The sequence below is a fragment of the Macrobrachium nipponense genome, chromosome 18 (assembly GCF_015104395.2).
Source record: "Macrobrachium nipponense isolate FS-2020 chromosome 18, ASM1510439v2, whole genome shotgun sequence".
Taxonomy (NCBI): domain Eukaryota; kingdom Metazoa; phylum Arthropoda; class Malacostraca; order Decapoda; family Palaemonidae; genus Macrobrachium; species Macrobrachium nipponense.
Window position 1 is genome coordinate 40502550 of NC_087211.1, and position 25502 is coordinate 40528051.

General features: G+C 41.0%; 2 long non-coding RNA genes across 3 annotated transcripts in view; one reads left to right on the forward strand and one right to left on the reverse strand.

Moving 5' to 3' along the window:
• The window catches only part of LOC135196747 (uncharacterized), an 83678-nt gene that overhangs the window by 32011 nt on the left and 26165 nt on the right, over nucleotides 1–25502 (reverse strand). The window lies entirely within an intron of this gene.
• Nucleotides 1919–25405, forward strand: LOC135196746 (uncharacterized). Of its 2 annotated transcripts, none has more exons than XR_010310449.1 (4): nucleotides 1919–2081; nucleotides 5298–5435; nucleotides 5530–5705; nucleotides 16338–16406. It is a non-coding gene; the product is annotated as an uncharacterized LOC135196746 (long non-coding RNA). The 2 variants fall into 2 exon arrangements; XR_010310447.1 differs by lacking the exon at nucleotides 16338–16406 and adding an exon at nucleotides 25306–25405 and having other exon boundaries at nucleotides 1920–2081.

Consider the following 25502-nt stretch of genomic DNA (forward strand, 5'->3'; position numbering starts at 1 on the left):
TTAAGGCGTCCGTTGTCGGTGCGGGGAATTTTAAATAACCGTTATCATTAGTGATGCTTTCACGCGATGGAGTTCGTAACGAGAAGTCGGATCAAGTCGCCTGAGATGTAGAAAGAGCGGAGGTGGCGTATAGGAGTGATGGAGATTAGGCCGATGTTTAATAAAGTATCTCCCAATAAAATGTATTCTTTAGGTTTTGAAGAAAAAAAATGCATGCATCATTGAAACTGTTTCCCTCCCTATCCGTGGTATTCACTGGCCACCGATAAAAAACAAAACAAAAAAAGAGTAAGCCTAACTGAATCTCTATCCATCAAGATAAGTTTGCTTATTCATTAGACACCTATCAAAGATTTCAAGTGTAGATTTAAAAATCTCTTCCTCTCCATCTAAAGTATTCATCAGACACCAGTCATAAGCGTAGAGCTAGTCAATGATTCCTGGTTCAGCAATGTCGTGACGATGTCACTAGAATTCAAAATTCACAAATGAATGTTGCTCAGCAAACGTTGACACAACTGTATTGACTTGCTCTCTTGTGGTGCTTTGAGGTGTTCCACCTCTAAGCCCATGTTCTAAATTTTGCCGTTCTTTAAACAATTTTATTCATCTTTGTATGATTCTCTCCGGTTTATTAAGCTTTCTTGATATCTCTCCAACAGGAACTTGCACCGAATGCAGTGCAATAATTGCTCTCTCCTCATCGAGGGATGTTTTCTTACCGATAAATGAAACACATTGACAGAATTCCCGTGCACATATCATCAAAGCAATAGAGTTAGGTCGCCTGGTTCACACTGTTAGGATATAGTTTTTTTTTCTTTGTTTTTTAAATTTAATAATATTTTGTGAGATTCCAATGTTTTTCCGTAAAATCTAACAAATTGAATAGTTCAACTACCTCAACTTAATATTGAAATGATAATTTAAGGATTATGTTTATGCAATACTACCAGTGATAGGTGTCTCCTATCTATTTGGTAATGTATATCTATGGTTGTGATATGACGTTTTTTATCACTTCGTTTCGTTCACGTCAATTTTGCTATATGGAAAATATTTTTTACACAATAACATAACATAATGTTCTAAAGATATCAGTGACTGTTTTTAACGTCATTACATAGATTTCTTCCATCTTTGAAAAGAAAAATCAAATAAATAAGGCATGAATCGTGCGTCAGGCAGGTGAACGAAAAAATTATGAAACTCTTGCCAATAGTTTTTTGGCCGACAGTACCTTTTTCTCCATGGAGCAGCATCTAGGAGGAGGAGGAGGAGGAGGAGGTATCAGGAGTCATTGCATCCCTTGCTTGTATTAATCTCCAGTCATTTATCAGAGACGACCCTCCCACCCAAGGAGCAAATCTCTTAAATAAAATGTGATGGTTTAAGTTTGTCAACTTGAAAATTTAACTAGTATTTACCACTCACACATCTCTCCTCCCCCCCCCCCCCCCCCCCCCTTTTCACTGGCCTTGTCACCAGTTCAGCATCCTCTTTCAGGTCGCACTGAAGTATACTAATATATAGAAGGCTCCAGTTTTTATTATATTTTATTTTTAATTTTACCCATTTTTCCTATTTGGTAATTTAATGCAAATTCACATTATGTTTTCAGTACAGCATGTACGTCTATGTTTTTCAGTACAGCATGTACTCCAAGAACAAGGTTTCACAGTCCTAGTCGCCTGCATCAACAATTAACCATAGTTAAGAGTGACGTTAGCTCATCTATGAACCAAACTCTGAAGAATTCTGTGTAATCATGGCCCAAGAAAGAGAAACTGGTAAGCAATCAAAGTTAACCATATGCAAATTACAGTAGTATTCTTGCCATTAATTAAAAAGTGCCTCTAATACAGTTCAGAATGCTTCTTAGTGAGTTCTCTTTATTTTCACAGATATCAAGCACCCAGATTGGATATAAAGGAAGATGTTGGATCTGTGAAAAGGAGACACAGTAAGCTACAGACAGCAATAATACCAACAGAGTCGTCTGGCAATCATGAGTGTGTTCAGTGCTCTAAGCCAGCCCTACAGTGTGTTTCCCATTTTCCAGCACATTTAATATTGAAGCGGTAAGTACTCAAGATTACAATAGACGAAGTTTACAGTAGTATGCTCGAGGAACTACTTTTTGTGAATCTTGTGCACCCCTTTTGAAGTGCTTCAGCTGTTTTGTAGTAACTTAAAGCAACAAGTTGCTAAATTTTTTAGGACCGGGCAGAGTTGACTGCTTAGCAAGGTATGTACTAGACAATAATCTGTTACCCACACCCATCCTTTATCTGATGTTAGAGAGCATAATTCAGTAGCAATCTATGTATGAAAATTATCACTGTGTAAATTTTGCTTTTAAACCATTATGTTATCAGTGTTCAAGGGATATCTGGGCAGTTTTTAAATGTTTTGAGTATGTTGGAGGCAATGATGATGAAGAAAAAACTAGAAGTTTGTAGCCATACAAGTTCTTTGCTAACATCAGAAGCACTTAATGACAGCAAATAAGTAAACTTCATGTGGAACATGGCCTTCACTGTAATGTGAGTTCAGGGACCCATTGCAGGGAGATTATTCCCTTTTTATGCCTATAACTCTCTGCTCTGGATTCAACCAAATGGTGGGACCTTTATTTCTTCCTCTAGTTAACTTCCCCTACCTTTATTCCTCTTTCATTGACAACCTTTGCATGGCATTGACTATGGTCATCACTGCTCTTGTAACACTGAAGGAGGGTGGAGTTGGATAGCATGCCATTCCGCCCATAGAATACCCGACATGGTCGAGCAAGGGGAAAATTTTTGTCAAGCCATGCACTCAAGTGATGGGTCCGATCTCGACGGACTGATGACCCTTAAGGCACTGAGGGTATGGTTTACATCCAGGTGAGGATCCCAGGGCAGTTACCATTGGGTAACAGCATTGTTCCTCCCCTAGTTGGGCCTACTTGGTGGGAGGGACCTCATCTTGGATGAAATTTATAACATTTGTTACATGGTGAACACGACAAACCTCCCTACGACTTCTGGCACAGAATGGACTAATCTAAACACCTAACAAATTCTAAGGGGTTGGGAACTGACCCTGCTCACAATCAGTCGACTGATTTTTTGGGCTTTCTGACTTGGCTAGTTCAGAAACTACAAGCCAAATTAACCTGTAGAAATCTCCTCATCCCTATCCTCTTTTGCTGTGCCACCTGTTGTTGAGGCTTTTCATGCTACACACTTAGGCACAAGACCAAAAGGAAATATCCAAAAAATGGTGCAAAGTTCACATTCAAGAGGCAAGACATTCCAAAACCAAAAAGGTACATTGGTCAACATGTCCAAAAGTATGTATATTCATCCGCCACACCAATGCCGTAAGTGCTTGTGCTTTGACCATCTAGCCAAATTTTGCAGGTCATAAGCATGCTGCCCAGTTTGCAGGCTCACCTGACCATGAGTGAGGAAATTTCCACTCACAAAGAGCGCATTTGCCCCAGTTGTGCAGGCAAATATGTTTTTATTACTACTGTGGTTGCCTTGTGTACAGGTTTAAATCAGCGATTGCTAACCACTTCAAGCATGGATTGACCCTGAATGAAGCTAGACAGGAAGCTCATTGCCTTTGCTTTACCACTATAAACTTCCTCTTACCCTCATCCCTTTCTTTGCCCAAACTGAGGCATACCTTTTTCCCCTCTTCTTATCTATGCCAAAGCCTTTTGAGGTGTTAAATTCAGAAAAACTCTATAACCTATTTTCCCATCCTTCACTCCCAGACCTTCCTCCCCTTAACACAAGCCGTAACACAAAGAAATAAATGCCAATCTGGAAAAATACCAATAACTAATTTTCCCCTTCCTTCTTGCAGCCACACTTACTCAATCCTTGGCAAGATTTTGCTACTACTGGCAAATCTGTCCAATATGGAAAACAGGCACCACCAATCTGTTGCCATCCCCAGTGTCTTGGACGGGGCAACATACTTGATTGGCTCCAAATGTGCCCTGCTTGAAAGGCAGCTCTCTTGCAAGGACTGGGTGACATACTAAAGACTTCGTCCAAATGTGCCCTGCTTCAAAGGCAGCTCTTTTGCAATGGTCTCTAAGACCAGCAATAAGCTTTTGCTTCCTTGCAAAGAAGGATCAAGTCTAGCCTTATTATACATCTTTATATGAAAATGTTTGTTTGTATGGTGTTTTTTTTACGTTGCCTGGAACCAGTGGTTATTCAGCAACGGGACCATCAGCTTTACCTTTTTATGTGAACTGCTTCTGTCATACATTAAACACCACAAACTCTTCAATGATTTGCTGGTCTTCACCTTCTACAGCTGGTGGTGTTGAACTTGCACCGAATGCAGTGCAATATTGTCTCTCGCTCATCGAGGATGTTTCTTAGACCGATAAATGAACACATTGACAGATTCCCGTGCACATATCATCAAAAGCAATAGAGTTAGGTCGCCTGGTTCACACTGTTAGGATATAGTTTTTTTTTTTTCTTTGTTTTTAAATTTTAAATTTAATAATATTTTTTGTGAGATTCCAATGTTTTTCCGTAAAATCTAACACAAATTGAATAGTTTCAACTACCTTCAACTTAATATTGAAAATGATAATTTAAGGATTATGTTTTATGCAATACTACCAGTGATAGGTGTCTCCTATCTATTTGGTAATGTATATCTATGGTTGTGATATGACGTTTTTTATCACTTCGTTTCGTTCACGTCAATTTTGCTATATGGAAAATAGTTTTTACACATAACATAACATAATGTTCTAAAGATATCAGTGACTGTTTTTTAACGTCATTACATATGATTTCTTCCATCTTTGAAAAGAAAAATCAATAATAAGGCATGAATCGTGCGTCAGGCAGGTGAACGAAAATTATGAAACTCTGCCAATAGTTTTTTGGCCGACAGTACCTTTTTTCTCCATGGAGCAGCATCTAGGAGGAGGAGGAGGAGGAGGAGGTATCAGGAGTCATTGCACCCCTTGCTTGTATTAATCTCCAGTCATTTATCAGAGACGACCTCCCACCCAAGAGCAAGTCTCTTAAATAAAATGTGATGGTTTTAAGTTTGTCAACTTGAAAATTTAACTAGTATTTCCCCACTCACACATTCTCCTCCCCCCCCCCCCCCCCTTTCACTGGCCTTGTCACCAAGTTCAGCATCCTCTTTCAGGTCGCACTGAAGTATACTAATATATAGAAGGCTCCGGTTTTTTAATATTTGTATTTTTCCCATTTTTCCTATTTGGTAATTTAATGCAAATTCACATTATGTTTTCAGTACAGCATGTACGTCCAAGAACAAGGTTTCACAGTCCTAGTCGCCTGCATCAACAATTACCCATAGTTAAGAGTGACGTTAGATCATCTATGAACCAAACTCTGAAGAATTCTGTGTAATCATGGCCCAAGAAAGAGAAACTGGTAAGCAAATTACAGTAGTATTCTTGCCATTAATTAAAAAGTGCCTCTAATACAGTTCAGAATGCTTCTTAGTGAGTTCTCTTTATTTTCACAGATATCAAGCACCCAGATTGGATATAAAGGAAGAGTTGGATCTGTGAAAAGGAGACACAGTAAGCTACAGACAGCAATAATACCAACAGAGTCGTCTGGCAATCATGAGTGTGTTCAGTGCTCTAAGCCAGCCCTACAGTGTGCTTCCCATTTTCCAGCACATTTAATATTGAAGCGGTAAGTACTCAAGTACTCAAGATTACAATAGAACACGTTGAAGTTTACAGTAGTATGCTTGAGGAACTACTTTTGTGAATCTTGTACACCCCTTTTGAAGTGCTTCAACTGTTTTGTAGGAAACTTAAAGCACAAGTTGCTAAATTTTTAGGACCTCAGAGTTGACTGCTTAGCAAGGTATGTACTAGACAATAATCTGTTACCCACACCCATCCTTTATCTGATGTTAGAGAGCATATTCAGTAGCAATCTATGTATGAAAATTATCACTGTGTAAATTTTGCTTTTAAACCATTATGTATTATCAGTGTTCAAGGGATATCTGGGCAGTTTTAAATGTTTTGAGTATGTTGGAGGCAATGATGATGAAGAAAAACTAGAAGTTTGTAGCCATACAAGTTCTTTGCTAACATCAGAAGCACTTAATGACAGGCAATAAGTAAACTTCATGTGGAACATGCCTTCACTGTAATGTGAGTTCAGGGACCCATTGCAGGGAGATTATTCCCTTTTATGCCTATACTCTCTGCTCTGGATTCAACCAAATGGTGGGACCTTTATCTCTTCCTCTAGTTAACTTCCCCTACCTTTATTCCTCTTTCATTGACAACCTTTGCATGGCATTGACTATGGTCATCACTGCTCTTGTAACACTGAAGGAGGGTGGAGTTGGATAGCATGCCATTCCGCCCATAGAATACCCGACATGGTCGAGCAAGGGGAAAATTTTTGTCAAGCCATGCACTCAAGTGATGGGTCCGATCTCGACGGACTGATGACCCTTAAGGCACTGAGGGTATGGTTTACATCTAGGTGAGAATCCCAGGGCAGTTACCATTGGGTAACAGCATTGTTCCTCCCCTAGTTGGGCCTACTTGGTGGGAGGGACCTCATCTTGGATGACATTTATAACATTTGTTACATGGTGAACACGACAAACCTCCCTACGACTTCTGGCACAGAATGGACTAATCTAAAAACCTAACAAATTCTAAGGGGTTGGGAACTGACCCTGCTCACAATCAGTCGACTGATTTTTTGGGCTTTCTGACTTGGCTAGTTCAGAAACCACAAGCCAGATTAACCTGTAGAAATCTCCTCATCCCTATCCTCTTTTGCTGTGCCACCTGTTGTTGGGGCTTTTCATGCTACACACTTAGGCACAAGAGCAAAAGGAAATATCCAAAAAATGGTGCAAAGTTCACATTCAAGAGGCAAGACATTCCAAAAGATACATTGGTCAACATGTCCAAAAGTATGTATATTCATCCGCCACACCAATGCGTAAGTGCTTGTGCTTTGACCATCTAGCCAAATTTTGCAGGTCATAAGCATGCTGCCCAGTTTGCAGGCTCACCTGACCATGATTGAGGAAATTGCCACTCCCAAAGAGCGCATTTGCCCCAGTTGTGCTGGCAAATGTTTTTATTACTACTGTGGTTGCCTTGTGTACAGGTTTAAATCGGCGATTGCTAACCACTTCAAGCATGGATTGACCCTGAAAGAAGCTAGACAGGAAGCTCATTGCCTTTGCTTTACCACTATAAACTTCCTTTTACCCTCATCCCTTTCTTTGCCCAAACTGAGTATACCTTTTCCCCTCTTCTTATCTATGCCAAAGCCTTTTGAGGTGTTAAATTCAGAAAAACTCTACAACCTATTTTCCCATCCCTCAATCCCAGACCTTCCTCCCCTTAACACAAGCCGTGACACAAAGAAATAAATGCCAATCTGGAAAAATACCAATAACTAATTTTCCCCTTCCTTCTTGCAGCCACACTTACTCAATCCTTGGCAAGATTTTGCTACTACTGGCAAATCTGTCCAATATGGAAAACAGGCACCACCAATCTGTTGCCATCCCCAGTGTCTTGGACGGGGCAACATACTTGATTGGCTCCAATGTGCCTGCTTGGAAAGGCAGCTCTCTTGCAAGGGGCTGGATGACATACTAAAGACTTCGTTCAAATGTGCCCTGCTTGAAAGGCAGCTCTTTTGCAATGGTCTCTAAGACCAGCAATAAGCTCTTTGCTTCCTTGCAAAGAGATCAAGTCTAGCCTCATTTACATACATCTTTATATGAAATGTTTGTTTGTATGGTGTTTTTTTACATTGCCTGGAACCAGTGGTTATTCAGCAACGGGACCATCAGCTTTACCTTTTTATGCGAACTGCTTCTGTCATACATTAAACACCACAAACTCTTCAATGATTTGCTGGTCTTCACCTTCTACAGCTAGTGGTGTTGAACTTCAAGTTTGGTGAAGGTGGGTGTGGTATGCTGAAACAGTCCATGTTTGCCAAGCAGACTTCTGCCCCTTTCCATGAAAGGCAGACACTGTCACACCCACTAAATGCATGGAAAAAGGGAAGGGCTTAGGCTTTAGGACCCATGGCTGCTGCAATTTCATGGATAGGTACCCACCTTGTCTTTTCCTCTTCAGAATTCAGAATTTAATCCATAATTTCTCCATGCTGGATGCTGCTATGATGACATGTCAGTGTCTGAACCACACATGATTGCACTTGAAATATCTTCATGCTTTACAGCATATGCAGTATGCAAAAGACTTGAGTATCTGCCTCATCGTGAGTACAGCCTTGTAGGTCCACAGTAGTCCTGTTCAGCTTTGCTACAAGTGTAGCATCCCTTTGGTGACAATAATGCATGTTGTATCATTGGCTTGAGATGAAACGAATGTTTGCCAAATATACAGAGTTCAGTTTTGTTCTGGTCATCCCTGAGGAAGCTGGCCCAATTACCAGTTTTTGCACCATTAATCACTTTGCGGTTTTGCTCGTGCACTTGGTCTATAGCCATTGAAGAAAAAGGCAGTGATTTTTATGGACAGTGAAATTTACTTTTGTTGTTGTATGGTGCTTTTACGTTGCATGGAACCAGTGGTTATTCAGCAACGGGACCAACGGCTTTACGTGACTTGCGAACCACGTCGAGAGTGAACTTCTATCACCAGAAATACACATCTCTCACTCCTCAATGGAATGGCCAAGAATCGAACCCGCGACCACCGAGGTGGAGCACTAATACCATACCAACCATATGTGTCGTTTTGGAGAGCCTCCATGTCTCTCAAATGAATTGAAAACCGCCTGTCGAGTTTTGACAAGTTCAGTGTTATGTTTTGCTTTTTTTTCTCTTGTAGTAGTGGTCTGTGGATCATCAGTTAGAAGGTTGCTTTGTGCTGCGAGATGTTTCATCATTCAAGTTTGAGTTTCTGCAGCTTTGTTTTGTGTTTTAGTTTGGCTTTGGTGATTGATGTTAACTACGTATTACTGTTTAGTGGTGTCAGGTCATTGTATTGTCATTCAGTGTAGGTGCGAGTAATTCCTCGCAGGTGAGCAATCTGTTCAGGATCGTTCGTTATGAACGAAAATTACGTTGAGAGAGATTTGTTTCTCCTTTCCCTTTTTTTCCCCTTTTTTCCCCCTTTTTTTATTGTATTATGTTTGGTGACTTATTTTCATTTAAATTTTCTATTGGGTCTCGTTTTCCCCCTTATTCCTTTTGCTTGAGTAAATTACTGACATTAGGCTGGAGAACTTTTCAAAACAAAACAAAAGACGTGTTATATACGGTTGCCCGAAGTAATGGATGGATGGATGGATGATATTTAAGGCTAAAGCCCAGGCACAGCAGCATAGTTGGTATGGTATTAGTGTTCCACCTCGGTGGTCGCGGGTTCGATTCTCGGCCATTCCGTTGAGGAGTGAGAGAGTGTATTTCTGGTGGTAGAAGTCACTCTCGACGTGGTTCGAAAGTCTCGTAAAGCCGTTGTTGTTCCGTTGCTGAATAACCACTGGTTCCATGCAACGTAAAAGCACCATACAAACAAACAAAACACGGCACTATAGGGCCAAGAGGGCCATTCAGCGCCATAATGAAAGAAATTAAATCAATTGAATTATGGTAAATGAATTAATGACTTAGTGAAAGAAATTAATAAATTAGGTGTGACCAATAAATAAAATAAAAATATGAAGTTTAATGAATGACATAATATATATTAAAAATAGTTTCTTGAAAAATCTGTATGATATATGATTGATTGATTGATAGATAGATATAGATATAGATATATATATATATATATATATATATATATATATATATATATATATATATATAGGTATATATATATATAAAATTAACTAAAGTATTAAAAATTTGTATACTTTAAAAAGGATAGTTCTCGTTGACGAGTGGTTTTCGCTCTTGGCTGCCAATCCAGTGGTCTGAAGTTCGATTCCCCGCTCTAGCTCTGCCACCGTGGAATATTTCTGTGATAGAAATTAATTTCTCGATATAATGTGGTTCGGATCCCACAATAAGCTGTAGGTCCCATTGCTAGGTGACCAATTGGTTCCTAGCCACGTAAAAATATCTAATCCTTTGGGCCAGCCCTAGGAGAGCTATTAATCAGCTCAGTGGTCTGGTAAAACTGAGATATACTTTTACTTAAAAAGGAGATGAGAGCAGAAATATCTACTTCATCTCCCAAGATATTCAAGAGGGATTTACCCTGGAAAAATTTTTCCCTTTGGTTATAATATCTGGGACAAACCATCAGAATGTGCTCCACTGTTAGTATCTTGTTACAGTAAGCACACACTGGTGGGCTGCTTCCTTCTAAAATAAACTGATAGGTCAAATAAGTGTGCCCAATCCTTAATCTCGTTAAAATAACCTCTCTCAGTCTGTCAGGCTGGAATGACGAAGGCCATGACAGTATATTTTTCCTAATATTTCTATACTTAGTATTATTGGCAAGAAGAGAAGTCCACCTTTCTTGCCATTTACTTAATACATAAGACCTAATAGGACCTCTAAGGTCTGTATGAGGCCCTTTTCTGAAAGTTGTTTCAGGTAAAACTCTAGCAGCTTTCGCTTCCATCTGCAGTCTCGTTTCCGTGAATCCCCACGTGAGAGAGGACCTAACAGAAAGAGACTGACTTTCGCACAATATCTACGAAAAAGCGACTCCTGAACTTTTTGAATTAATGGATGAAAGCTATTAAAGTTTTCAATAGCTTCTAAAGTGCTTTTAGAATCCTAGTATGACAAAATTAGGGTCACTGCTTTAAAGAACTAAATCTAGGGCAGAGACTACGGCTGTTAATTCGGATGTAAATATTGATGGAGTCAGGTAATTTAGCTGTATATGCTGTATCACCAAGGATAACAGCACACACAACACCACTACCTGACTTTGATCCATCTGTATAAATCTTCACATAATTGGTATGGATAACGTCATTCTTTAAGAATTTTCCTCAAATCTCTTCTTCAGTTCAGTCCTTTATCTTAAACGATTTCTTGCGTACTAATGCTTCAGAAATAAGCCATGGAGGATTTACAGTATGTTTTACTTCCAGGACTTTCTGGGATTTGAGATGGTTATCCCTAACATCCTCGTTCAGTCGAATTTGGAATGGTTTAGAAGCTCTTGTACCAGAGCCGCGAGTCTTTTTCCCTGAAAGGAGGGATTTTTGGGAGCACTTTTCATTCTAGCCTTGTATCGCAACCCTAGCCTTCTTAGTTCTTAGATCAAGGGGAAGATGATCTGTGTCGACATAATGCTTTTAACAGATCTAAAAGCCCTTGAGCATATTCACAACTCCATGTTCTATACAACATCCAATTCCTTTAGCTTGGTTTTACAAGCTGAGGAATAGATCCGACAGCCATAGTCTAGCTTGGAACGACACAGCGAGTCATATAGCCTCAAAAGGGATTTCTTATTAGCCGCCCCGCCCCCTCAAACTAAAACCAGAAACCACCTTTAAAATATTTAGATCTTTTGCATAATCTTTAGGGCATTTATGTGGCTGGCCCATGTTAACTTGTGGTCAATAATCATCCCCAGAAATTTTACTTCATTTTCATAAGGAATGATAGATCCTTTTAAACCAAGTGTGGGAACTTCTTTCACACGCCGGCACCTGGTAAATCTTACTGCAACTGTTTTGGAAGAGGAGAATTTAAAACCATTCTCATCAGCCACTTAGTATATAATTGCATTAATAGACCTTTGCAGATGTTTACTTACTGACAATGAATCATACCCTGTGCAGTATATTCCAAGGTCATCAACAAAGTGAGCATTTAACAGGAGGCAAAATTTTTTCAACCACACTTTATTGCCACTGAAAAGTGTTACACTTAAAACGTTTCCTTAGTGAACTCCTTCCTCCTGCACAAGAGGTTGGGAGAAAGTTTCCCACTTTTACCTTAAAAAATCTGTCAGTTAAAAAGGAATATATAAATCTAATCATTCTTCCACATATGCCCATCTTGTGCAATCGTTTCATGGTGCCAATTCTGCTCCGATGGTCTGACATTGTTTGGCGAATCCTTGCTGGATTTGGTTGGTCAGCCTTAGCAAGGGTTTAAGGGTGGAGAGGTTTTTCCTGAAACCAAATTGAAATTATTATATTAATCCTTTAGTTTCTAAGTGCCAAATTAGTCTAGTATTTATAATTTTCTCCATCAGCTTACTCACACAGCTGGTAAGAGCTATTGGTATATAGATGGTGGCTAGGAAAGCATCTTTATTAGGCTTTTTAATAGGAACTATGGATATTTCCCAGTCATTGGGTAAAATTCCAGTTTACCATATTTTGTTTAAAATCTTGAGTAAAGATTTTATGGCATCATCTGGGAGGTATTTAAGCATTTCATATATGATTGTATCCTCACCTGGAGTTGTGGATTCACTAGAGGAGAGCGCCTCCCATAATTCTCTCAAGGAAAACCTGTTGTTGTATGGTTTAGATTTTCCTGAATCGAATTCCAGAATTCCTAATATTTGAAATTCTCGAGAATAATTGTTGGCAGTGGAAACCTCAGAAGTGTTTTCCTAGCTCACTGGCAACTTCAATGGGCGCTGTGATCAGTGTCATTTATTTTTAATGAGGTAATGCGAGACAACAAAATTTTCCCACTCACTTTTTCTTATTTTTTGCGCCACACCACTTTCAGTGGAGTCTGAGTTTATTCCATTAATATAGTAAAGCCAACTTTCTCTTTTGGCTCTTACAAAAGCGCTGTTGCTTGGCTAAAGCACGTTCATAGATTTAGACTGAGGAGAGCCACTTCCTATTAACTTTTCTTAGAATACCACTAGTCTTATTCCACCAGGGAACTGCAGGTCTAAGAGGTTCGCCTTTTGTTTTGGGAATCGATCCTTCAGAACTCTTCAGAGTAGATTCAATAGTAATCATAAGCATCTATAGATGAGCATGAAATGACTCAAACTCCTTTATCTAGTTTGATGTCCTTGCTGAATTTATCCCACTCTACATCCTCTACCTTCCACTTTGGTAAAACTTCAGATGAACCATTCACAGGATATTTCAAATGGATCGAGTAATGATCACTCACACTTAAATTTTTGTTAACAGACCAACTAAAATCAAGGTGAATCCTTGTTGAAGAGATACTAAGGTCCAATGCAGAGAATTGAGGATCTTGAATGCTGTGGAAAGTCATTGACCCATTATTATTGATTGACTGTATGGGGTTTTTAAGTTGCATGGAACCAGTGGTTATTCAGCAACGGGACCAACCACTTAAAGTGACGTCCGAACCATGTCGAGAGTGAACTTCTATCACCAGAAAATACACTTCTCTCACTCCTCATGGAATGGCCGAGAATTGAACAAGTGACCACCGAGGAGAGAGACAAACACCAAACCAATGGCCGAGAATCGAACAAGCAACCACCGAGAGACAAACGACCAAACCAATGGCCGAGAATCGAACAACGACGAGGAGAGACACAAACACACCAAACCAATGGCCGAGAATCGAACAAGCGATCACCGAGGAGACAAACACCAAACCAACAATCACGCCACTGAGGTGCTTGACCCATTATTATATAGGGCAACATCATTCCTATCAATTAGGTCTTCAATTAATTTACTGTCTAGAAACTGACTTCCCCAAAGGGGGTTGTGGGCATTAAAATCTCCTTGAAGTAAAGGAGCTGGAAGTTGGTTTATTAAGGTTTGAATATCTTCACTGTTAAAACCAAGATCTGGTGGAAGGTATAAGGAGCAGACTGTTATTTTCTCTTTCTAAGATGACAAGTAGCAATAGCTTGTAGAGTTATATTTAATTGTATTATGGAGTGCTGCAGATTAACAATAATTGCAGCAGCTCCATTGGCCTGACCACCATTTGAGGGAGAAAGTTAAATATTGAATATAGTCCAGGATTATAAGGAGAGTTGCCTAACATAGTCTCCTGCAGGCATATAATCCCTGGACTGAATTCATGAATTAAGACTAAGGTCTTCTGTACAAGCTTTGAGACCTGACCTGATCAGAACTTACTTTTTGGGCTGAAACTGCTTTTGGAACCACCTTTCTAGGCGGAGATCTCTCTTCCAAAACACTGAACCCATTAGAAGTTTTTATTTTAAACCTATCATTATTTGGGGATGTATTTCTTGTGCGCTTCTTGGTGGTTGTAATTATAGTTTTGTTTTCCTTTTTGTTTGTGGCTGTGAGAATTGATGGATCCAAATTAGCTCTTATCTAATTGGGCTTGCTCCCTTGGCTTATTCTTGTTGGAAGTATTTTTGGAACAGGTTCCCCCCGATATTTTTTTATTTTTTTGAGGCGAGCCTGCAACTATCATATTGTCACCTTTGTATAGTTTGTTTGCAAGGTGCTTTTACGTTGCATGGAAATAGTGGTTATTCAGCAACGGGACTAACGGCTTTACATGACTTCCGAACCACCAAAAATACAAGTCTCTTGCTCGTCAATGGAATGGCAAAGAATCGAACACGCAACTACCGACATGGGACGCCAACACCATACCAACCACGCCACCGAGGCGCTTGTCACCTTTGTATTGTCTTCGGGAAGTGAGTTTTCTGTACTTCTGGAAGTAAAAGTTTTGTTGTTGAACTCCAAGGCACAAGCCGATGAAAATTTCTTGACAGATTTGGGATTTTCATTATTTCCAGTCCGAGGAGTAGCAGGTGTGTGACGTCTACTATCAGATGCAGTTATTAGTTGCCATACATTGCTGGCATTTTTTCGTAAGTTTTATTACTGAAGCATAGGTAGAGTTGGCACTCTTGTTTGCCAACCCCCCCCCCCCCCCCCCCCATTATCACATGCTTTGGCTCGCATTTGCTATGTTCATTATCACTACTGCCATTACATCTTCAAATCTGTATCGGAGGCAAGCCTACCTAATTTGGAGTGATTACCCCTACATTGAAAAGTTTTGGGCTGCTTCGCAATCATCAAAATTATCATTCTCCGCAATGCGCACACATCTTTTCTTGTTTCACAAGTTTTGAATGTGGCCATATTCAAAACATTTGCGACACTGTTTAGGATTTCTTTTATATCTTTTAACCAGCATCCTCTCATGGCCAACAGTGATAGTATCAGGTATGTAACTGGAGAAGGTTAAAAGGATTGCTGCATCCCCTCCTAGTTTTTTTTATGTGGGATACACAAAGAGGACATCGATGGAGAATCTCTTCACAAACATGCAGGGCTTTTGAGTATACTACGCCTTTCAGTGTGTTAAAAGATTCTATGTGATACCATCAGTGTGTTAAAAGATTCTATGTGATCCACATATTCATTGATATTTCCACTTTTCCACTTTTGGTTTAAGTTTAAAATTAAGATAATAAAATTGCTTGGGTTTCATTAACAGCTCTTATTAGCAAGTACTTTCCGTAGTTTTATATTTCCAAAGGGAATGGAAACTACCTTGCTCTCAAGATGGCAATAAGAAAATTCCATACTATCTCTTAGGTCCAAACCATATCAGGTGGCAACTCAACCACCACAACTCCCACAATTAGCTTTGAATGCAAACCCCTAAGCAGTGAAATTTTTCAAAAAACTCAACCCCGGTAACAAATTCCAGGGGTTCAAGAGCCCCCCCTCACCATGTCTAGGTGATCTCACTGAGGGGGATGCTGTCGGAAGGAGCAGTTTTTTTTCTGAGTTTTGGAGGGAAGATTGAGCTGGAAGAGTGATGTGATTCCGAGGCCCACTCTTGGCTAATAGTCGAAGAATTTACTATACGAATCTAAGCCAACCTGGAGTGAGTCATCTTTCAGCCTAACAGTAGTGCAGATAAGCCCTCCTTTATAATTTATTATAATAATTTACGTCATAGCCTTGTAGGTAGGCCAATTTAGGTGACCCAAAGCGCAAGGTAAGGTACTTATGACCCAAGCTTTAGGCTAGCTTAGATTTAGAATGTACTTCAATTTCTATCCGTGCAAATTTTTGTGCAGTGGTTAGTTGAAAGATTAGTATTAAGACAAAGTCCATTTTGGTAAATTGAATAGGTGAGGCTTACTGTATCTGCTTACAAGGCTGGGGGACTAAGGCCACCAAGTAAGTTGTACCAAGTTTCAAGCTAGGCTAGGTTGAACCAACTTGTGTTCCCCTAGACTATTTTATTTGATAAAATCTTCATGTTACTGTATTGAATTAAATTAAGTTACATTTTGAAACTTTGAAATATTTTCCTTTCCTTTTATGTTATTAAAATCAGGTCTGTCTTAGCCCAGTATCATTCAAGTTCTAGGAAAAGTTGTGTTGCTTTAATTCTTTCTTTTGCAGCTTGGGTAAGAAGAATTAGCTTTTATCAAAGTGTAAAGTGTCCTAAGCTGTCCTATTCTTCTCTTAAGGTAAGGCAAGTGAATATTTTCAGTATAGGCTAGGCTGCAAAGTTGTTTTGTATTAACTGAATTCAGTGCACTAGATTCTTCTGAGTATAGAAACTGTGTTACCCCTATCTATTAAATTTACAGTCCACTGACCATCATTTATCTAATTCCCACACCACCTGCATTATGTACATGGCCCAGGGCAAAGAAGAAAGGAATGAGTTTCTGCAGCACATCTTTGTAGAAATTGAAATTAGACTCCTGATATGACCTGATGTAAACAAACGCTAGAAATCTAGCTGAAGAGGGAACATCAGAGTTTTTTTGTCTCTTCTTGGGAGGGATTTTCTTGTCTGGACAATTTGTCTGCTCTCTCTCTCTCCAGCAATCGCTCTCAGTGGATGTTATTGTTTATGTTTAATGTAGCCCCCCTCTCCCTTGGGTTCCAATTCTCTTAGTTTCAGGTTCAGTCATCCAAAATTTCTTAGTTTCAGGTTCAGTCATCCAAAATGGCGGCTGTTTGGGTGTCGCTTGGGCTACAGAGGTTCACCTTTCTTGGATGGGCTGTTGTCACATTTCTTGGAGGCACATAGTCCCCTCTGCACTCATACCTTCCTCAGGACTCCTCTACACTGGCTCTCGTGTGCTGCCACCTCGTAGAGCCTAGCCAACTCTCTGGGTGGCGCCTTACCGCTTTGCCAGCGAGGCCATCAACTAATGCTAGTCTTAGAGATGTCGTGATGTCACTCCCAGCATCCTCTTAGCCTATGACGTCAGATGTGGTGGCCGCTCATCCTCCTGTCGCTATGACATCATCTCTTCCCGATATGACGTCATAGTCCTTTCTCGCTGGGCCATCCAAGGCAGTTTCAAGCGGTCTTCAAGAGGCTGGACTCTGTTTTGGAAGAGGTTTTCAGCCTTCTCCACAAAGAAGAGTCATAAATGTAAGGTCTCTTCTCCACCTCCTGCTAAGAAACCTCGTAGGAAGGGGCCTCTCTCCTTCTCCATCACCGCCTCGCCATCGTGTCAGACGGACCAAGGACTTTGTAGCCTCGTCTTCTGCGAGCAGAGAGAGTGCATTGCCTCCTGCCTCTCATGACCATGTCTCCCCCTTTCACGTCCATGTTTGTGCAAGTGAGAGGAGTGCTTCGCCATCTACCCAACAAGGTCGTGTTTCTCCCTCACGTTCGTGTTCTTCGATGCATAGCTCTCTCTCTCCTATGCATGCGTTTAACACATCATCATCTTCTCTTCACGGCTGTCTCTCCTTCTCATGAACGTGTTAGTGACAGTATGAGTAGTGAGCATAATAAGTGCGTTTCTTCACTTTCCATATGCGGACATGGCCATCGGAGGTGCTACTCTCTCTTCAACTGTTCTGTTCCATTACATCGGTGGAAGGACGATAAGGTGCCAAATAGAAGGTCGAAGGTTGCAGAGACTGAGGTGGGTCAAGCTGCGTCTAAGGATTCTTCGCTCAACAAGACTGCTGTTGACAGTCGGGAATGTGAGGCTTCCCTGACCCGCAGACATGTTTTTTTGTTCTGCTGGAAAAGTCCTTAACCTTAAGTCAATCTCCTTCAAGTAGCTCTCTTTGGCGACGTTCCTCGTCTTGACTGTGCTCGGTTGGCATCTCACGGACATGTAGACTTGTCATGGTTCTTCACACAAGCCTGTACACTGTTTGAGCCAGGACTGTGCACAAGTGTTGTTGCATGATGACATTTGGGAACCTTGAGTTGCAGGATCTGAGTTTGAGACCACTCTCTGGCCAATAATGTCCAGGATGCCAGGCTTCCCAGGAAGCTTCACCAGTGTTGTTACAAACGGAGGACGATAGTGCCAAGCCGCTGCCTTCATCTCGCTGGTCACCATTGCCAGAGCAGGAAAGAGACACTTGAGAATTTGTCTTCCTTCGCGGAGGTTGTTGATCTCATTTGCAAGTTCAACAATCAGGCTCAGTCTTGTCACCCCCCCCGGGGTATAGAGGCCTTCCTGGGTGCCAGAAAAGTTTCTAGGACTTCTTTTGAACTTCCCTTTCGGGTCATGCTCAGTCAATCTTGCAACCTGTAAACGCTTTGGTTTCGGACAGAGATGGCTCTATGCGTTCCAAGAGATTGTGTAAGTTTCTTCCTCCTTCTCTCACGTGGCATAGGAAGTACTACTCTACTGTTGTTGTTCATTTGATGCCGCGTCACCTTAACCCGAACATGATTGCTCTTTAGCCTAGGACAGGTTAGGTCGGAAGGTCCTTCCTTGTCGTCGCGAGGCCATAGCTATAGAGACTATGGCAGTTACTATCTTCTAGACGGTCCATGGCCGGACTTGTGGTCCACCACAATAGCCAAATTTCCTTCAGATAGGTCTGAAGGAGGTTTAGCGAGTTCTTCCTCACTCACTAGACTGTTAGGCCCGGTCCACACGGCTGAACTTTGTTCGATGTGACGTCATAAGCGGAGAAACTGCAGTAAGTTCTGACTTTTCCCGCCGTTTCTCCGCCTCTGACATCACATCGACAAAGTTTGTCGACCAAAGCTCGACTGTGTGGACGGGGCCTTAGTTTAGTGCTAAAGCGATTTCTTACCTGGCCCACCGCCTCCTGGCCAAGAGAGACTCAGTGGACTGTCTGCCAGCTCTAAGGAATGGGGATCCTCCTTGATTTGCAGTTTCTGTTTCAGAGAACTGAATTTGAGAATATGACTGACTGGCGACAGGCAAATATAGTACAAAAGGCAGGTTAGTTCATCAGGCAGTATCTAAGTCACTTTCATGATGCCCTCCTCCTCCTCAGCGATAGGAGAGATCTTCAACGGTTAAATCTCCTATGAGTTCTGCTTTGACAAGGGGGTCTTAATCTCCCTCACAGGCCAAGTCTAACAAGCAGCAAAGTCCCTTTCAATACCACCCCTACGAGCCTGGGAGGAGCTCTAGAGGAAGGGGCAGAGCGGGTCGTCAATAGTGGGCACCTCTCCCTCTCCATTTACCACGGGTAGGGGGATGCCTGGCGAGCCAAGTGGCAAAAGTTATGGAGATAGAAATGGGTAGATGATGTTCTGCACGTGGGATATCTACTGCCCTTCAACTTCTCCCCCTACCCCCCCTCTCAGACAGACCCCTTCTTAGTCAGACATATGCTCGCGACTCCCAGAAGTTCTTAGCTCTGCAGGAGGAAGTGTTGAAAATACTGAATAGGAGTGCAATATTAGTAGTAAAGCGTCCTTCTCCGGGGTTTTACAGTCGGATTATCCTAGTACCAAAAGCGACTGGAAACAGGTAATTGACCTTCCACCTGGAATCATTTGTCTGACCAGAGTGTTTCGAGGGAAAAGTTCATTTGGTGGTTCTCATGCCTTGGCAACACCATGGTGGTCATTTATCGTGGAATAAAACAGGGTGGGGGTCTAGTGTCTCTTCACCTCCTTTCGTTGAGTCGAGTTACACTATTGTGTGATCGACAACTCTGTGGAGCTCTGCCAGATACATTCCAGGCAAGAGGAATGTGGTCGCTGACAGGCAGCAGTCATTGGAACCAAATCCTGGGCATGGAATGGTTTCTGCATCAGGTTATGGCAGACAGGCTCTTTCAGGTTTGGGGGAGGCCTATGCTAAGATTTCTTTTTCAACTCTGGTAGAGGACACCTGATCCGTTAAGTTTTTGAAGAGTAACAAGTTCTCAAAATCTCAGGATGACTTCAGTGGCTCCTCTGTGGCCTCCAGCAGAATGGTTCCCGGACCTTCTGTCAGAGGTTCCAAGAGATTCCCCCATGGTGACAGCTTCTTTGCCAGCCTCATGTCGAAAGGTTTCACCAGTTGGTAGAATCCCTGTCTCTTCACAGATGGAGACTCCAGTATCTCCTCCGAGCGAGAGGTTTTTCTCCGGGGGGGGGGCAGCAGGGCTTACGTTGTTACCTCAGGAAGTCCTCTTCAGCGGTTTACCAGGGAAAATGGGAAGCCCACTGATTGGTGTCATTGACAGGGTTTCTTTCCACTCAAAACCTGTTTAGCGTATAGCATTTTTTTTATCTTTCTCAGATATGAGACAGGCCTTCTGTTTCTGCTATCATATCAGGGACTACAGAGCAGCATTAAGTTTGGTGTTACGTCTGAAAGGAGTGGACATCTCTCCATCCTGAGAGATCTTGTTCAGGGGTTTAGAGCAGACCTGTTCTCCAAGGGAACTAAAGCCTCCAGCATGGGATGTTTTGCTTGTCCTGAGAAGTTTGACTATAGCTCCATTCAAGTCCTTGCATTGATCATGACAGATTTGACGCTAAACAGTTTTCCTGTTGGCCTTGGCTTTTTTGAAAAGAGTGGGGGAGCTTCATGGCCTAAGTTACAATGTGAAACATACCAGGGGTTGGGCTCTGTGACCATGTCACTCCCAGAATTCGTGGCCAAGACCCAGAATCCCTTGGTGCATGATAGATTTGCCCCTTTCTTCCATTCCATCTTTGAATGACTTTGTAAACAATGACCTACAAGAGCTCTTGCTATGTCCTGTCAAGAGTCCTACAATGCTATCTTAAAACCTAAATGTACTTTTTGTTAGTATTGGTCAGTCCAGAAAAGAAGTTTCCAAGAACACTATTTCTCTCTGGATACCAGAGGCGATTAAGCAGACTTACTAGTCTCTTGATGGTTCTGTCACAGAGTCTGTGCAGGCTAGAGCACGTCAGAGGTTCAAGTTCCTCTCTGGCATTTAAGAAAAACTTTGCTTGTATAATTTTTAAACGCTGGTGCCTGGTTGCGTCAATCCACGTTCACTTTATTTTACTGAAGAGATGTTGCCCACAGGTCTTTGGACAAGTTTTCCTTGGGCCTTGGAGAGGCTGCCTAACAAGTTGTGTAATTTCAGCCAGTGCCCTTCAGAGCAATTTTGTAGCTTGCTTATGATGGATTGTGTGGAAGTTTTAGTTTGTATGGTGCTTTTACGTTGCATGGAACCAGTGGTTATTCAGCAATGGGACCAACGGCTTTATGTGACTTCCGAACCACGTCGAGCGTGTTAAACAAAATTTCCATCACCAGAAAATCACCAGAAATACACATCTCTCACTCCTCAATGGAATGGCCGAGAATCGAACCCGCGACCACCGAGGTGGAATGCTAATACCATACCAACCACACTGCTGAGGCGCTGATTGTGTGGAAGAAAGAATGAGTGAGTTGGCTGGTCTCTTTCTTTCTGTTCCTTCCTTCTTCCTACAGGCAGGTTGAGGAATAAACAAGACGTGCTGGACTGGTCTGATACAGGTGAGTAAGGTAGTCATACTGATACTTAGTTGTTTTGCTTCCATGTTTTTGTGAAATTATCAAACCCACTATTCATAGTAAATACTTTCTCTCTCTCTCTCTAGCAAGGGGGAGTGGGGACTGGTAACAAACCCCTGTGGCTAATATGGTTTGTTATATGAAGTTGAATTTGCTCATAAATCACTGTATTTCAACAGAGATGGCAGAATTGTCAAGATATCGGTTTATCTATCTTCTCACGGGCAATGAACCACCTTCAGAGCTTGTTCTTCTAGAAAGGGTGGTCAGGTGGGTTTAACTCCCAGCCAGTTTAGGTTACTTGTACCTTCTATATCAAGACAGAAGGTTTGTTCCGCATATAAATGACAAATTTTTAATGGATTTGTATTTTTCATAGCTAACAACCCGAGGTCTTACCATTTTACTGCCCACCTCTATTTCCCCCCTCCCCCTTCTCTCTCTCTCTCTCTTCTCTATATATATTATATAGAACTCCTGGGTTGGGGAAGACTTTTAACATCACGAGGTCCACTGCACAGTCTCTAACCAGCTATCACCTTGTATGTGCAGAGTTGCCAGATCTGACAGATTCCTTGTTTTACAATCTTTGATTGTGTTAACTGGTTACCAGCTGGCACTTGGAATTTATCCTATTAGACTTCAGGTTTTTTAGCAATGAAAAATATAAATTGATTAAAAATTTATCAATTTGGGAAACTAAGTTAATCTACCATCAGCTAGCATTGAACCCCATGCAGAGTATCAGCTACAGAATCAACCAGTGTGCCCTGGTAGTGCACTGACGCTACACTATATTTCATTGTTAACAGGGCACTGACGCTACACTATATTACATAGTTAACAGGGCACTGACGCTGCACTATATTACAGTTAAAATTAACCATTCTTTTTAAACAAGGATGAAAAGGAATTAAGTGGGACTTAATTGATTTCTAACCTACAAAAAATAATTATTTTGGCCTTTTTGGCAGACTATTTTTTATATAGTGACAGCCATCTTGCATATTTGTAGGCAACAAAAATTATGTATCCAAGTATGTAAAGGCTTGCTTTCAATATTTTAACAAACTGGGACTGACTGAGGAATTCAAACATGATTAACCAATAAAAGTCAATATTCAAATATCCTACGGAAGCAATTTTGAAAACCTATCAACTATCCTGACAAATGGCAAAATTTTGAGCAAAAGGTTCATGACAGGTCAAAAAGTATTTTGCCAAATTTCATGTTTCTATCACCATTTGCACTTTTCCCTATTATTATTTTGAAGTTACCCGCTCCACTATTGGAGGAGGCATCTGAGAACAGGAGCAGATCTGGAGTGGGTGAATGAAGAGGAATGCTCAATGTCAGGTTCTGGTTGTCCAACCACCACAAGTCACGTCTTTCTTCTGCAGCAGAGGGATGTGGAGCCAAGGGGGAATCTCCTGCTGGGGACCAAACTCCTTTGCCCTCCACTGCAGGGATCAAATGTGAAGACACTCACGATGGACCAGCTTCGAGAGAAGATTGGAGTCAGAAGTATATTTAACCGCTGGCACTGGTTGCTCCCCCTCTTGAAAGGGAGGGAGCCACAGTCCTGACTTTCTCCAACCTCTGGTTGGACGGAAAAACCTTGGGTGATGCTGTATCTACTATATGACCATTCCCAAGTATAGCATCCTCTGGGGAAAAGATTGGTCTTCTCCAGGTTTATCATGATGCCTAGGCTCTGACAAAATTGGAAAAAGACTGTCTCTGTCCCAAACCATTTTCTTCTGGGAACTTGCCAAGACCAGACAGTTGTGAAGATATCCCAACAGGTGAATCCCGAGCATGAGCCCACTTTGACATAAGGTAGACCCTTGTGAACACCTATGGAGCTGTTGGCAAGCCAAAGAAAAGGACTTTGAACGGGAAGACCTGCTCCCAGAGACCGAAGTGGAGGAATCTCCAGGACAAAGGGTGGATAGGAATCTGGAAGTACGCATCCATGTCTATAGACAGCATGAAGTCTTTCTCCCTCACAGCTGCCAAGACTGTCTGGGGGTGTCTCCATCCTGAACCTTATACCTACAACACTGAACCACTTTATCAAAAATACTATCACTGGCCTCCAATTGCCAGACTCTAGGACGAACTACCCTTTACACTGCAGCTTTGTTACTTCCTCCTGGAGAGCAATGTGGTTCAGAGCCTCGGGTGTACTCAAGTGCAGGAGAATCGGAGAGGAGGAGGAAGTTGAACAGGAGGAGACCCTCTACCGGTTGGACATGTGCTATCCACAATCATGCTCTGTAGAAATACCACATGGCTCAATGTTGTGTACTCCTCAGTTAATGTACTTAGTTTCAAGTTTTAAAATATTGCTATTAATATGTAGCTTATATTGGTATGTTGTCGCCTGAATTATATGTAAGCCTTTGGTCTATAGATCAAATGAATGTCTTGGAGGAATTTAAAAGATGCTATAGACCAAGGTAAACCATGGTGGTAGTGTGAAAACTAAAACCAGTACCAATTCAAAAAGCAATTGCATCAATACCGCCAAAAATTAATCCAAACACTAACAACTGTCGCACGGCTTTGGTTAGTATGACAAAGGTGTTAAACAATCATCAGTTGTATGCTAAATCTCACAATTATCACTTGCATCTACAAAATAGTATAAAATGTTGGAATTTTTTATTTGCCATTGAAATTTTGAAAGGATCATAAACTAAAATTCTATTTATTGTATTTATGTTTAAGTAATAAATTGGTAACTTGAAAAGTCCCCTAGTTTATTTCCAGACAGATGGGAAAGTAAATTTAGTCTTTCCGCACTTTATCACAAGAAACTTGAATAAAGACAGATGGGAAATTTTGTTTTCAGCACTAAAAAATAAATAAAATAAAAAAATATTTAAGTATTTCAAGTCAATTTCCCACCCATCATCAAAAACTTGACTCATTAAAGTACTTAAAGACACACGAGAACTTGGACAGGAAAGAAACCAACCATATATTTTCTGCATTGAAGTACATTCAACACACATGAGAACTCATACAGGAAAGAAACCAACCATATATTTTCTGTATTAAAGTAAATTCAACACACATGAGAACTCACACAGGAAAGAAACTAACCATATATTTTCTGTATTAAAGTACATTCAACACACATGAGAACTCACACAGGAAAGAAACCAACCATATATATTCTGCACTCAAGTGCTTTCAAGACACAATAAACTCATACAGGAAAGAAACCAACCATATACTTTGTATGCAGAGCACTATCTTGCTCTCAAGTATGTGTAGGTCACTGCTTAACTGAATACTTGTGCAGATGGGAAAATCCTTTCTACGGTTAGTATAAGTGCTCATGCTAAATCTTCAGCATTTTTGTCCTGGTGTTATGAGGTCCTAAGGTATTGAAGCTGCCTAAAGTTTCAGTATTTTTGTCCTGGTGTGTTATGAGGTCCTAGGGCATCTACGCTGTTTTGGTGCACCCTCCACTAGGTAGCATACTGTAGTTCTCTGTACAATCAAGGCACCAGGTGTCTGTGAAAAATAAATTTTACAAAATGAAAACATGCTATAACTAAACAAGCAATTTTTAATTATAAACATCCATAGCAGAAATATTTTTGTGTGTGGTTACTTAAATTTTTCTCTCCTCTAGGCCTGAGTCTATACTGGAGTCTGAATTCAGTTGGGATAGTTCCTGCTGCAGATAACCAGGGAAGATTGCCAACCCTTGTCCTTGAAAATGCAAGCTCCAATGAAAAAAATTTTAATTAATATATTCTGTAGTTTTCCTTTAATAAAAAGTTTTTGACCTAAGGTTGTGTTAGTTTTTGAACCTGCAAAAAAAAAAAA